The sequence below is a fragment of the Dermacentor silvarum genome, chromosome 1 (assembly GCF_013339745.2).
Source record: "Dermacentor silvarum isolate Dsil-2018 chromosome 1, BIME_Dsil_1.4, whole genome shotgun sequence".
Classification (NCBI taxonomy): Eukaryota; Metazoa; Arthropoda; class Arachnida; order Ixodida; family Ixodidae; genus Dermacentor; species Dermacentor silvarum.
In genome coordinates this window covers 256,269,907-256,283,472 of record NC_051154.1, presented here as the reverse complement: position 1 = coordinate 256,283,472, position 13,566 = coordinate 256,269,907, and the positions used below count along the sequence as shown (strand labels likewise).

The 13,566-nt window shown below is 45.3% G+C and overlaps 1 protein-coding gene across 1 annotated transcript in view; it reads left to right on the top strand.

Annotated features, from left to right (window-relative positions):
• LOC125942646 (uncharacterized) overlaps positions 1 to 13,566 on the top strand; it is a 32,991-nt gene that overhangs the window by 8,170 nt on the left and 11,255 nt on the right. The gene's annotated exons all lie outside the window — the stretch shown is intronic.

The following is a 13,566-nucleotide window of genomic DNA, read 5'->3' as shown; positions in this document are numbered from 1 at the left end:
CTTAAGCGCGATAAAAAGCATTGTTGTTTTCAATACTACTCTTGTCAATCGAAAGAGCTTTCCATTATCCTATACATTGAACAAAAAAAGAATAGCGAAAAATGTCACCCCTGAAAGGGAATTCGCGGACTTTGAGAGCATGGTCGTGTCTCATCGACATATAAGTAGACGACTTCATATATCTTTCTCTCTCAATCCCTGTTTTAGAATATTAAACAGCGTGAGAAAATTTCAACCTGACATTTTTTCGTCGGTCTTTTAATGCTGGCCACGATAATTTAATTTTACTTTCTGTCATACTTAACGTTCTACTATAATTATTAATAACAAACCTAGCTGCACTATTCTGCACTATTTTGACTTGTTTTGTGAGATCCGCCACGTACGGATCCTAAGACATGCAATCGTAATCAAGTAAAGTAGGAACATAAGTTATCCGGTAACTGACTGAAATTACGGTGCAGGAATCCCAATGAACCTATTCATTGAACCTTCATTGTCCCAGTGTGGCAAGTTTTAGATATTCCAAGCCACCGAGTCCCCAACAAAAGAGTTCTGCCAAACAGCTGTTGATGGTGCAGGCTCCGAATGCCCACATTACTTTCAAAGCAAAGCTTAATTTGTTTGCCTCTAAATTTGACTTTTCCACTGCTGCTGCTTCTTCTTCTTGATTGCTTTCTGCTGCTGCTTGCTGCGGCGATTGCTGCTTGCTACTGCTGCTACTGCTGTCTGTCACGCCACGTCGGGAGGTGGTTCAGAGCGTGTATATGCATACCAGGAGCGCGGCAGAGGGAACAGAAGGCTTGAGAAACTCGTTTGGACCTTTCCATTGAGTTGCCACAATATCCTCTCGATTGCTCTAATTATCCGTGAGCCCCCCGCAAAAGCATTGCACAAGCTGCAGCGCTTACCTTTGTTCTAACGCGCAACAGGCTAGAGGGGAGGTGTACATAGAATGATCGAGGAGGCGTGAGGAGCTTCTTCCACGCTCGGAAAAACACTTTTAGGTAGCACGTATTGAGCAACAGAAAGCTGTGTCGGGAGTTTGTCATGTTGTTCTACGATTTTCTCATTGACACTTTTCATCTAATTATAATAATTAGGTTGAATAAATAATTAGGACTAATTATCTAATCAGGCGGAAAGCAAAAAAATTGCACTGTTTAACTCCAAGCGACGGGAAACATTACCTTGGTTCTGCACAGCTATGTAGCATTTGCATACTTTAAATATTTCGCCCAAGTTAACTGAAACATCCTGTATATCATACTACGGAAGCGGTCACCTATCAAATCGACACTTCTGTACCCGCCGTGGTAGATTTGTGGCTATGAAGTTGCTCGAGGTCGCGTGTTCATGCAAAGCGACAGCGGCAGCCGCATTTCAACCTGGGCGAAATGCGACAACGCGTTTGCCATCAGATTTAAGGGCACGTTCAATAGTCCCAGGTGGTGAAAATTATTCCAGAGTTGCCCCATCATGTGTCTGAGAATCAAATTGCGCATTTAGCATGGAGAGCCCTAAAATCTAAAGTTTCCCACTTCTGCCACAATGCCATGCACCGTGTGAGGCAATGCCAGTGCAGGCTATGAACAATGGCGCACAACAACGCTTCAAGAAAACACCTCTCGCTGTGTGTTCTGTGTACAATGTAGACAAACACAAGTGATACACGCAAGGTAACGCTTGGTATCAATTCACCACTCTCGTATTGCAATAAATGCGGAAGAACTTAAACACTGGCCGTCAACATCAGCGCCAATTGTCGTCAATCAAAGCAAACAGCCCAGAAAGCTTCGTTTACTTTGATTGCCACAGTGCGTGGGATGTGCAAAATTTTGCACTTGTGCATTTTACGTATTATGCCCAATGATAATTGCGAAAATAAAAAAAACTATATTGTAATAAATTCTGGAATACGTGCAAAAGCCACGACCTCAAAGTTAGGTATGCCACAGTGGAGGTCTTTGGTTCATGTCCACTAGTGAGGATCCTGAACGTGCGCTGTGTACGTGGTACACCAGCATTTTCACCTTCTACCTCTTTAGGAATGTGGCTGCCCTGACCGGCATTGAAACCACATACTCGTCCTCGGAAGCGGAACGCCATAGACACTGAGCTGCCACGGAGGGTGATATTTAAGAAGATACGATACCTATTCTGCCGGCAGTAGCCACTTATTTGGTCGCTTTTCTGTTATATGATGGAAAGTTTAACGTGGCCTCTCCTAAGCTCCCTTTTAAATTACAGGAAAACAAAGTATAGACATTTTATACGCATTTAACTGTATTTATTATGTCCTGAACTTTTATCGCCTTGGTTAAGTTATAAGGCATTGGTCTGCATGTCCAAAAAGCTCTGCCAACAGCATTGTTTCACATCATAAACGATTTTCCCAAAATCAATAGTACCAAGGCCCTTTGATGCTTTGATATTGGCAGCAGAGTTTAAGCGTTGAGCCCGAGTCTCTAACCGTTGAGTACACGGAAAACTCAAGCGCCCACACGTGCATCGGAGGGTCTTCGTCTGCTTCTTCACTGGCGCCCGTGAAAGCAGGAGCCGGCGCAAGGCGCACAGACTGGCGCGCGTATTCGTGTGCTTTCTAATTAAGCGCCGCCTGTTGCAAGGTGTGGCAATATTATCTCCCCTCGGAAGAGCATCGACTCGATGCTAAAAGCAGCACACACAATATACAGGGCGACCGTAGAAGTACACGCACAAAGACACATGCCCACACAAACGCTTGCTGACACTCAGTCATAGAACGAACGGTAAGGCCGCTGAGACAATGATTATCTATGACAAAAATAAATAATACCGAAAGAACGACAAGGTCCACAAACTATGGTGGTTATGGAGCGCGGTATGGTTTCAGCCGCACAACGTGCACAATCTCGTGTACTGTCTTTCGACGTCGAGTTGGTTGGCTGCCGTCAGGAAGAACCTCGTAATTGACGTCACTTACCGGCTCAGTTTCTTGGATAGGCCTTTGCAGCGAACAGGAGTCCAGACCAGAACCCGAACCGTTGCTCCTTTAAGTTCGTGCCAGCCAGTTGGCGTGCTTCCTCGGTTGGCTGTATACGAAGAGCTCAGCGTCTTGGTCAAGAAGATCAGAGCTGTCGCATGGAAGCATTACTTCAAGGATGGTCTGGACTTCACAACCGTATATAAGGCACAACGGCGTGGAGCGTGTGGTCTCTTGCGTAGCGGTGTTGTACGCAAACGTTACGTACGAAAGTACTTCATCCCACGTTTTGTGCTTTACGTCTACGTACATAGATGGCGTGTCAGTCATCGTTTTGTTGAGCGTTTCGGTTAGGCCATTTGTCTGCGGGTGATAGGCAGTCGTCTTTCGATGCGTCGTGTAAGTTAATTGGAAAACGTCTTGAATGAGCCCTGCCGTAAATGCCGTTCCTCAGTCGATAATGAAGCACAAAGGTGCGCCATGTCTCAATAAAATGTTGTCCACAAAAAATTCCGCAACCTCGGACGCAGTGCCCCAAGGCAGAGCCTTTGCTTAAGTATAGCGCTTTAAATAATTTGTGGCAATGATTATCCAGTAATCCCGCAGGCTGCCCAGCTGGCGACTTCCAGCGCTGGAACTCACGACCGCCTTAGACATACCGTTTAACACAAGTGGCGAGTTTAGGCCAATAGTACGATTTTCGCCCTCTAGCAAGGGTTCTGGTGTAGCCTACGTGGCCAGACGGAGGCTCGTCGTGGCAATATGGACAAAAAAGCAGCAGATCCAACGAGTTCGAATCTGCATACAGCGACGATTTGGGTGAATGCATAAAGAGTCGGAACACGAAGCACACGGAAGGCTTTATTCAGGATTGTAGAGAGTCTATTGCAATTCCACCGCCGCTGCCGCGGATGCACGAGGATGGATGGATGGATGCTTTGAGCGTCCCCTTTGAAAAGGGGTGGTGGGTTGCGACACCAAGCTCTTTTTATTCTTTTTCCTAATGGCCTACCTTTAATTTTTAAGAAAACACAAATACAAGGAGTTACAAACATCAAGCTTCTTGAACCGTTACTGGGAACTCTTACGTTTCTGTACTCCTCCGTTGTATGTGGTCTCCCTACTTTTCTGCCATCAAACCTCCAAGCGCCTCTTAGTAATCTCTATAGCGGACATGTTTACTTCCTCACTGCTATCCCTGAACCCAAGGGCTTCAAGCAGGTCAGAGGAACCTTGACTGCTAGCTGGATAGATTTCTTCACATTCCCAATAAAACATGTTCCATCGTTTCTCTAGCTTTACCGCAGGAAGCTCATGCGTCTTCATCCTTGGTGTACCTCGCTTTATTACTACGCACTTTAAGGCATCCTGATCTCGCTTCGAAATGTAAGGAGCTTCCCTTTAAGATATCATAAATTGTTTCTGCCCTGATTTCATTTTTTTGTCTTGAGGTAGTTAGTCATAGCAGGTTTCTTTTCCGTTGCCGCCACCCATGACACTGTCTCAGCCTCTCTCACTTTGCGTTTGACGTTCTTCGTTGCCGTGTTGTGACCATACCGGTCGCATACTTGCTGGTAAGCTTCCCAGTTATTTTCCTCCGCTGTGAGTCAATGTTTGGCCTGTACAAATACCTGAACACCCTTATGCACCCCATATACTTTCTTCCATATTCCTCAGTCGTTCTTAAAAATCAATTTTACTCTGAGCCTCACTTACTTCAAAATTTGGCCAGCCCATATCACCCTGCACAGCTTGACTTCATCACCCTGACTTCAAGCACACAACCGCATTTCCAAATGTAAGCCTTGGAACCATTACACCTTTCCACATACTCCGGAGCACCTCTTAGCTATGGTATCCCCATAACGCTGTATGCTTTAGTATGGCGAAGATGTGCGAAGGCGAGCGCCGTGTGGTGGTGGTGCAACTGTTGAAGATGAAGATCACGGGGATTCCTGGCGTTTTCATGGTTATTTTTTTCCCGCACGCCCGCCGCCACCACCGCCGCGAATGCGCGGAGGTGAGCGCCATCTGGGGGTGGTGCAAGGAATCCAGCGGCGGTGACTGTGATATCGCACGTTCTCCGCTGTGTTTGGTTGGCCCATTCGGCAAGAGCACAGCCACGCAGGACCCACGGTCACGGAAACCCGGCTAGGTTCACAAAGAAGAGCTTCGCTTTTAAAAGTATTCAAGGACTCTGGTAGCACTCATAGCGTTATAGTATCGCTTTCAGCAGACTAAAGAAGTGTTTTGGTTTACCGGAGGAGTAAAGTCACTGAAGTGGACGTGAACAGCCCATTCTGTCATACAGCTACATGATGTTGCTTCTACAATACTTTACTATACGGCGCAAATGCGATAATACTGTATGCGATAATTACCACGAAAGTGTGGTAAACCGTCCTGTCTAAAAGATAACAGAAGCCGTCGCTTAAGTCCGCTGAAAGGCGTTGATGGATAATTGTGCGTTTTTAAACTAATTCAATGAATCGCATGCCCTTCGCAATGTCAGGCTTACGCCGACTCTCAACAGTAGTTGAATCCCCTATAGCGCATGTAAAGGATGGAAACAGCAAACGTATATGGGAATTTCGATCACACGTCAATGACGGCGTGCGATGCCGGAAGAATGGGCTTTGCTCGAAGCGCGCATTCTGTAACAATATAAAAATTAAGCAAATTAGGAGTTTTCTTGGCGGGAGGAAGCCATTTTTTTGCCTACCGCAATATTCTAGAAGTCTAGAAATCTTGTCTGAAAAGGTAACGAAGAAGATAATCATCTGAAGAAGAAAACAAGCAGCCAGATATTCAAGGTCCTAATGGTAGAATTATTCTGTTAGATGCTTGTGATGAGTGTTGATACCTTTAAAACTCACGATTTCCGTCAATAAATGCATTTGGTGCAACAGTAAGTCTCGGCAGGCAGACGTGTTCTATAAGAGTTATTTCTGCATACTACACTGAAATTATGGTATGATCAGTGTAGCTTCCTCTCTTGCTTGTTTTTTCAGTTCTCTTTTTTGCATCTGTGTGAGTCACAATGAGCATATGAAGAAGCCGACAACTATTTCCTTTGCACTTCAGTCAGACATGATCTTTTCTCTCTTGGCAGGTCGCCTCCTTTCAGAGTCACCAGGAGTACTCTGTTGTAGCCGTCGCAGGCCAGCCAACGTTGGCAGGATGCGCCGGTCAGTTGCTGCCATTTTAGTTCTGTCCAACATTCTGTCTGCTTCACCAAGTCCCGGTCATCGCACCAGAGCAGCAGCAGGCGCACTCCAGTGACTTGTTTCACCACGGCCTCGGTGTTGTTTGTATGCCGAGAAGCTTGACCTCAGCGTCGTCGCTGCCTTGGTGACCAGCGGCCTATCCGCACACTTTCGTCTCTGGTACCATGGTCGCATTCGTCGCTTGTTGTAGTTCGAGCATGGAGTCTTGAGGCTGACGAAGGACGTTCCAAGCCACCGTAGCGAGGTCACTACGTGTGGCCAAGTGCAACCGATTTCAAGCGTGATTTTTGGTGTTAATTCAACGTACTTATGTTCACTCAAATTGCTTCTATGTGCTGTAAATACAGATTTTGATGTTGATCGTGCTTTTTTTATATAGGCGGTTAAGCCATCTTTGTGGAATGTTGGGACGCAGAAATAATTGAAGGCACATCTCCGGCCCGAGGAGAATGGCCATAGCACGCGCGCATCAAATGGTGATGTTCAGGGTAGCCTCACAGTTTTTTTCTTTGGCCAACTTTTCGTTCTGAGCTTTTTAGTTGCTTGGTTTCAAAGCAAGCTTAACATTTGCGATTGCGGTGCCACGTATCCTTAATGAAGGAGAAAGATTCTTTATGCTATAGGCTAAATAAAAAAAATTGTTAGGTTTTCCGTTTCGACACATGAACTACAGGATATTTTTTCCCACCATAGTGTTTCTGCACTTCCACTTAGAAGTGGACGATGTTTTTGCATTTCGCCCCCTCGGAAATACTACTACCGTCAATGCCGGGATCGAACCCGCTACCTAGAGCTCAGCAACATAATAGCCACTGAGCTACCATGGCGTTAGAAGGTTTCCTCTTGAACGCATTTTAGACAGACGGTGGATATGAGTGCCCGCTCTCAGTCCATGACCTCAGTTGCATCATTGTTGAGCAGTTCGGCTATAAATAGCCCAAACATACCTTTCTTGGTGCCATGAGGTGACTTTATATCTGCTTCGCTTTCCGCTTTTTTACTGCGGCATCGAACCGGAAATGGGTGAAGTCAGGCGGAATTTGGACACAGCTGTCGTGTGGGGAAGCGAGAGAGAGCGAAAGAAAAAGGAAAGACAAGGAGGTTAGCCTGTGTAAATACCGGCTTGCTACCCTGTACTGGGGAAAGGGGTAAAGGGAATAAAAGCTGTTTCATAAAATAAGGGGGAGTCGCCCGAATGGTGGCTCAGTGATGGTTTTGTCGTGAAAAGGCCAGTTATCAGGTTCATATGGATAGCGGTAAGGAAAGTGCCATTTTGTAACGAGGTGGGGCATGGTCTTGCCATCTCACAATGTGGAGTTCCACCTTATTATGTCCAAGTTCTTCAGCGTGGGTCTGTTGATATCGATGACCACCCCTGTGAAGATTTACCACCGCCTAACTCTAATCTTAAAATGGCACAAGTACGCCGCTTCCTCAAGTACATTGACGGGGAGAGACTCAAACATGCCGCTTCTCAAATCTTTAGGGGTCTCACCCTCAGCCGATCCTCGGAAATATTCATAAACAATGTACGTGCCAACACAGACACTACCCCTGACATAATTCACAAATGGCAGACGTTCGCTGACAGAAAGAACGGTATTCCACGGCGACAGCATTTTGATGTGGGCGAAATGCAGAAAACACCCGTTTACTTTGATTTAGGTGCACTTTAAAATACCCCTAGTGATCCAAATATAATCCGGAGCCCCCACTACGGCGTGCCTCATAATCATATAGTGGGTTTGGCGCCTAAAACACCATAATTTAATCTTTTTTAAAGAAGAGCACTGACACGTCGGCCCCCCGAATACGTACCTTCTGCAATGGGTAGGTGAAGCCAACTTGCAGCATCTCATTTTACACAGTCCCACTTTCAATCTTCATCGACACATCAAGAATACTTTCCACCATCGCCAAATTAAATCGATACAAAACGACATTCTCGAAAACCCCGGTCACCTAGTCACGTTAATCTACTTCGGCTTTGCAAGCGGCCTGGCTCGCTTGATTTAGTGGGTGGCTACCTCTAATACGTCATTAAAACACACACACACACACACACACACACACACACACACACACACACACACACACACACACACACACACACACACACACACACACACACACACACACACACACACGGACAAACACGCACAGAGAAAGAGGTAAAGCGAGAGAGGGCATTCTGTTGAAGGTGCTTCAGGGCCATATTCTTTAACCTTCTATTTCATTTTCCATCATTTTGGCCTTTTGTAATTGGATCTAACATGACCCTCAAGCCTTTTTTTCACGGTTATCGTTGAGATCGAGCACTCTCCGAGCCTCGTGATGAAAGAAGAATGTAAAATCCAGCCTCCAAGCTATAGGCTGCATGTGCTTGCAGGGGCACGAGAAGCCCGGAATGCCATTCTTGCTTTCCCCTTGTTTCAGCTAACGCATTGTGTATAAGGCGTTAAAATATGAGTAAAAATGTAAGTCTGGTATTGCTGCATTGAGACTGCAGCGTAGGAATAAGTAAAGACAGAAAGACGAAGATCTCAGAGCTATGCGGACGCTGTTCACTGTAGGGAAAGAAGGGTGACCGATATCATCACACGAGATCGATCTTCTGTCGTCTGTTGGTTGTTAAAGAAGGGATGTGAAATTCACGAAGCATCATTTGTTTCCGAAATCTAGCCCATATGATGAAACCTAATGCCGGTAGGATTTGAATAACCAAGCCATTCAGGAACGCTTTCGCCAACGAATCTGCCATTTCGTTTAGACAGAGACCCTTATGCTTTGCTACCCAAACGAATCTAATCAAAGATAAATAAGGGGGCCCTAACGATTTGAAAGCTCGCAAAAGCCGGGAGTCAACAGAAGCAGTGAGAGAGGAGCACGAACACAGAAAATCTGTCACGACCATTGTTGAACGCTCTGAAGTATTTAGTTTATGGAGGGCTAGTATTACAGCTAGAAATTCTGCTAGAAAGATCGGTATGAAGTCTGGGAGGCGAAGAGAAAACGACCAATCGAGAATAGGACAAAATGTTTCAATTGAACACGTTTCTTCATTTTGGGAAGCCTCAGTGGCAATAACTGCCTTGATCATATGTGCGAAAAGTAATCATTTCGGATAGGGCTTAGCAATGTGGTAAGCTAGTGACGGTGACAAGAACTTTAATTCGTCTTGAGAAACTGTGGCCAGGGGGAGCCGAAGGCTCCCTCAGGTCAAGTCGGTGGCAGCGCCCACGATGGCACCGGGAGGCGAAATCGCGTTGCGATATGTCGTGGTCCCTCTGGACTGCCTGGAGCTGGATGTTGTGGTGGTCACTTCTGAGGAATTCCTCCCACTGTTCCTTTGTGGCAAGTATAGAGTTTTCTATGGCTCCGAACAGCCAGAGCATACGATCAAAAGAGCATGAATCGGCTCCGCATTTGTGGCACGACTGCGGGAAATCAGGGTCTATCCTGCTAAACGACCACGGAGTGGGGTACGTGTGGGTTTGTAGCATTCTGAACGTGCTAGCTTGTGGTTTGTTTAGTTATGGTTGAGGAGGAGAGAACCACCTCTTTCCAAGCGGTAATGTGAGACGATTTCGTGAAAGGTGCAGAATGGGTTTTTTTATCGATATAAGCCTCGTTACCAGGATGGCCGTTGACGGCTGCGCGGGTCGTGAAATCGCGCGCCAGCTGGTGAGCTCTGCATTTAAAAAAATATATAATTGAACTGAACTTTAATGAAATTGATATTGCAGCAAACAGGAGCCACCTGCCAAATTTCGAGGTTTAACTGATCTAGTAGAGTTTGTAGAAAAATGATTTGAGGTGTGTAGAATTCCGGCCAGCACAAGCCAAAAAACAAATCCGGCTGGGTGATAAAAACTGTTTGTGAACGCCTTATGGGGGATTCATATACCTTAAAAATTATTGTAGAGCTAACAATAGAAAACGCCTAGCAAGAAAAGAGATGCTATCTTCGAGATGTAAAACTTTATTTACTACAAATTCAAGTAGCCCTAAACATTGTCGCAAGGCCTGCCTCACCAGAAGAAGAAGGGGGGGAAGTTTATATGCAGGAGTTCTAGAGAACAACACACAGCGGAATTCGAATACAGGGCGAACGTACATGCGGCAGATTGATAATTGTCGCTCCGAAGCCCACTCGCTAAGGCTCACCGCTTTTTTTTTCTTTTTCTTTTTTTTCTTACCTTAATTGGTGTTGGGGCCATTTCTCTTTTGGATATCGTTGTGTGGCCTGCCACGCTGACATTACCGAAAGTGACCGAGAGTAGCCAAACCACCCGAATCTATTCTCATCCCACTGCAAGCTCTCCCATTCCGATCGGCAGAGAAAACAGATCCAGAAAGACTTTGCGATACGATGAAACGATAGAAAAAAGAAATGCGTAAAACCGCCTGCAAACACGTGAACTTTACGATACTCGAGAACACGAGAAATACACATAATACACGAAATAAACGATGCACAACACACGAGATCTTAGATCGATCAGGTGATTTGTGTTTTTTAATGTTAAGAAATTTAAAGCGACGCTTTCCTTGCCGATACTGTCCCACATTTGGCGTGGTTGCCTGTGTGCCGGGTGCTGGTGGGTAAATCGCTATCTCGGTGGTTATATATATATATATATATATATATATATATATATATATATATGAGGGGTCTCCCAGCTACCACGCAGCACGATTTAAAAAAAGAGGAACGGCGTTACGCGAAGCAAACCTCGTGCGTATTGTTTCCAGTACAGTGGCGTAGCCGCCAGTAATTTTTTCGTTACTGAGATTTAATTAGCTAATTGTAATTAATTATCTAACTTGAGAAGTACTGTCCTAATTGTCAAAGTGTCAATGAGACAATTGTAAAGCAGCATGAAAAACTCAGAATACAGCTTTCTGTTGCTCAGTACGTGCTACATAAAAGTTTTTCCGAGCGTGAAACAAGCCCGCGAATACACGCAGCGTGCCTCGAGCGACCAGTCGCGCGGCAGTTATACGTGTATTCGCGGGCTCCTTTCACACTCTGAGAAAACACATATATACATAGCACGTATTGAGCAACAGAAAGCTGTATCGGGAGTTTTTCATGTTGCTCTACAATTTTCTTATTGGAACTTTGATAGTTAGGACAGTACTTCTCGAGTTAGATAATTAATTACAATTCACTAATTAAATATCAGTAACCGAAAGATTACTGACGGCTACTCCACTGTACTGGAAACAATACGCGCTAGGTTAGCTTCGCGTAACGCCGTTCCTCTTTTTTTAAATCGTGCTGCGTGATAGCTGGGACACCCTGTATATATATATATATATATATATATATATATATATATATATATATACAGGGTGTTTTTTTCTTAGCTGCACCAAATTTTTAAAATTAGCAAAATATATATCTTGTTCACGTTATCTTTACCATTCTAGTGCACCGATTGGCGGCCTCTAGATACAGAGCAATTTCCACACTTACGTGCGTAATTAGCAAAGTTGCGCTAATTAACTTTCTAATTATCAACAATAGGTGACTACAGCAAATGAGTACATTGGAGCCCGTCCTCGACACTACCTATCCCAACGATCAAATTTTCAATAGCGGAGTTCATGTGAGAGCTAAGCGACCAATTAATTCCCCCTGGCAGGCTCCTTGAAACCGAAACTGGCTGCAAAAAGAGCGTCGTTGTCGTCGATATCGCCGCCCCCCTGCCTTTCGTCACGTCTCCGAGGTAGGCGCCGGTCCGGCCCGCGAGCAGCTTGCGTTATCGCCTTGCTATCTGCGGAGTTCGCCGTCGACGCTACAGACTGATATGACGTAATATGACGCCGTGCCTGTAGTATCTAAAAGCCCAAGGAGCGGGGTTCGCGCTACATCGCACCGTGGCGCCCGACGGAATGACGAAGTAAATTTGGCGGCCCGCTGGCACTGAAACGCCGCAAACAGCAAGGAGATAACGCAAGCTGCTCGTTGGGCCGGACCAGCGTTGACGTCGGAGACGTGACGAAAGGCTGAGGGGCGGCGACATCGACGACACAGACGCTCTTTTTGCGGCCAGTTTCAGTTTCAAGCTGCCTGCCAAGGGGAACTAATTGTTTGCGTAGCTCCCACATGAAGTCCGCTATTCAAAATTTGATCGTTGGGCTAGGTAGTGTCGAGGACGGGCCCCAAAGTACTCATTTGCTATAACCATCTATTGTTGATAATTATAAAGTTAATTAGTGTAACTTTGCTAATTACGCACGTATGTGCGGAAATTGCTCTGTATCTAGAGGCCGCCCATACGTACACTCGAATGGTAAACATAATGTGACCAAAATCTACATATTTCTAATTTTAAAAATTTGGTGCAGCTAAAAAAAACACCCTGTTTATATACAGGGTGTTTCAGCGAACACTTTCAGAAATCCTTAAAGGTTGCCTGTGGCAGATAGCACAATTCTAGTTGATGAGCTGGTCTACTCGAAGAGGCGGACATTACTTGCACAAGAAATTGAAATGCATAATCGAATAATTAACAAAAATTCACGAATTAAGTTTTAACTAATTACCTGATGGCCCATATTGCAATTTACAAATTGTAGCCGTAGAGTTCACAAGACGGATCCACTTGGAACGAATTCTCGGGATGACACCAGTTTTGAGATATTAATTCCCGAACTTTGCGTAGAAATGCATTGATGTTCCAGCTAGTTGCTTAAGAAAACGTCGCTTTATGCATTCAAGCACAAGATTAACTGGAACACCAATGCAATTCTTCGCAAAGTTCGGGACTTATTATCTCGAAACTGGTGTCATCCTGAGAATTAATCCCAAGTGGATCCGCCTTGCGAACTCCACGGCTACAATTTGTAGATTGCAATATGAGCCATCAGGTAATTAGTTAAAAGCCTAATTAGTGAATTTTTGTTTATCAGTCGATTATGCATTTCAATGTTTTGGTGCAAGTAATGTCCGCCTCTTCGAGTAGACCAGCTCATTAACTAGAATCGGGCTTAGGTTTTCCTGTCTAAGGCCCGAGGAGATATCAGAGACCGGGTGGTGTTTGTGTGTGTGGAGGGTAGTAAGAGAAGTCTTGATATGGAGTAAAGGAAAAAGAAGAACGACACTTGGGCCACGCGCTCGTGCGCTGGCGCGAGAGCTCGGCTTTGGCATTGGAAAATATTGCTCGAGCTTTCGAACGCGCAACGCTTCGTGACATATTGCAGCATGCCGGAGAAAAAAGGATTCGTCCGACTTCCAGCTATGAGCGTCGATGTATCCAGTGGCAGTGGCAGTAGAATTAACTTACTCCGTGGCTGCGCACCCAGCTTCCCAGAACCGCCGCCATCCCGCAAGACGCATTCGTCGACTCTACTGGTTCCACGACC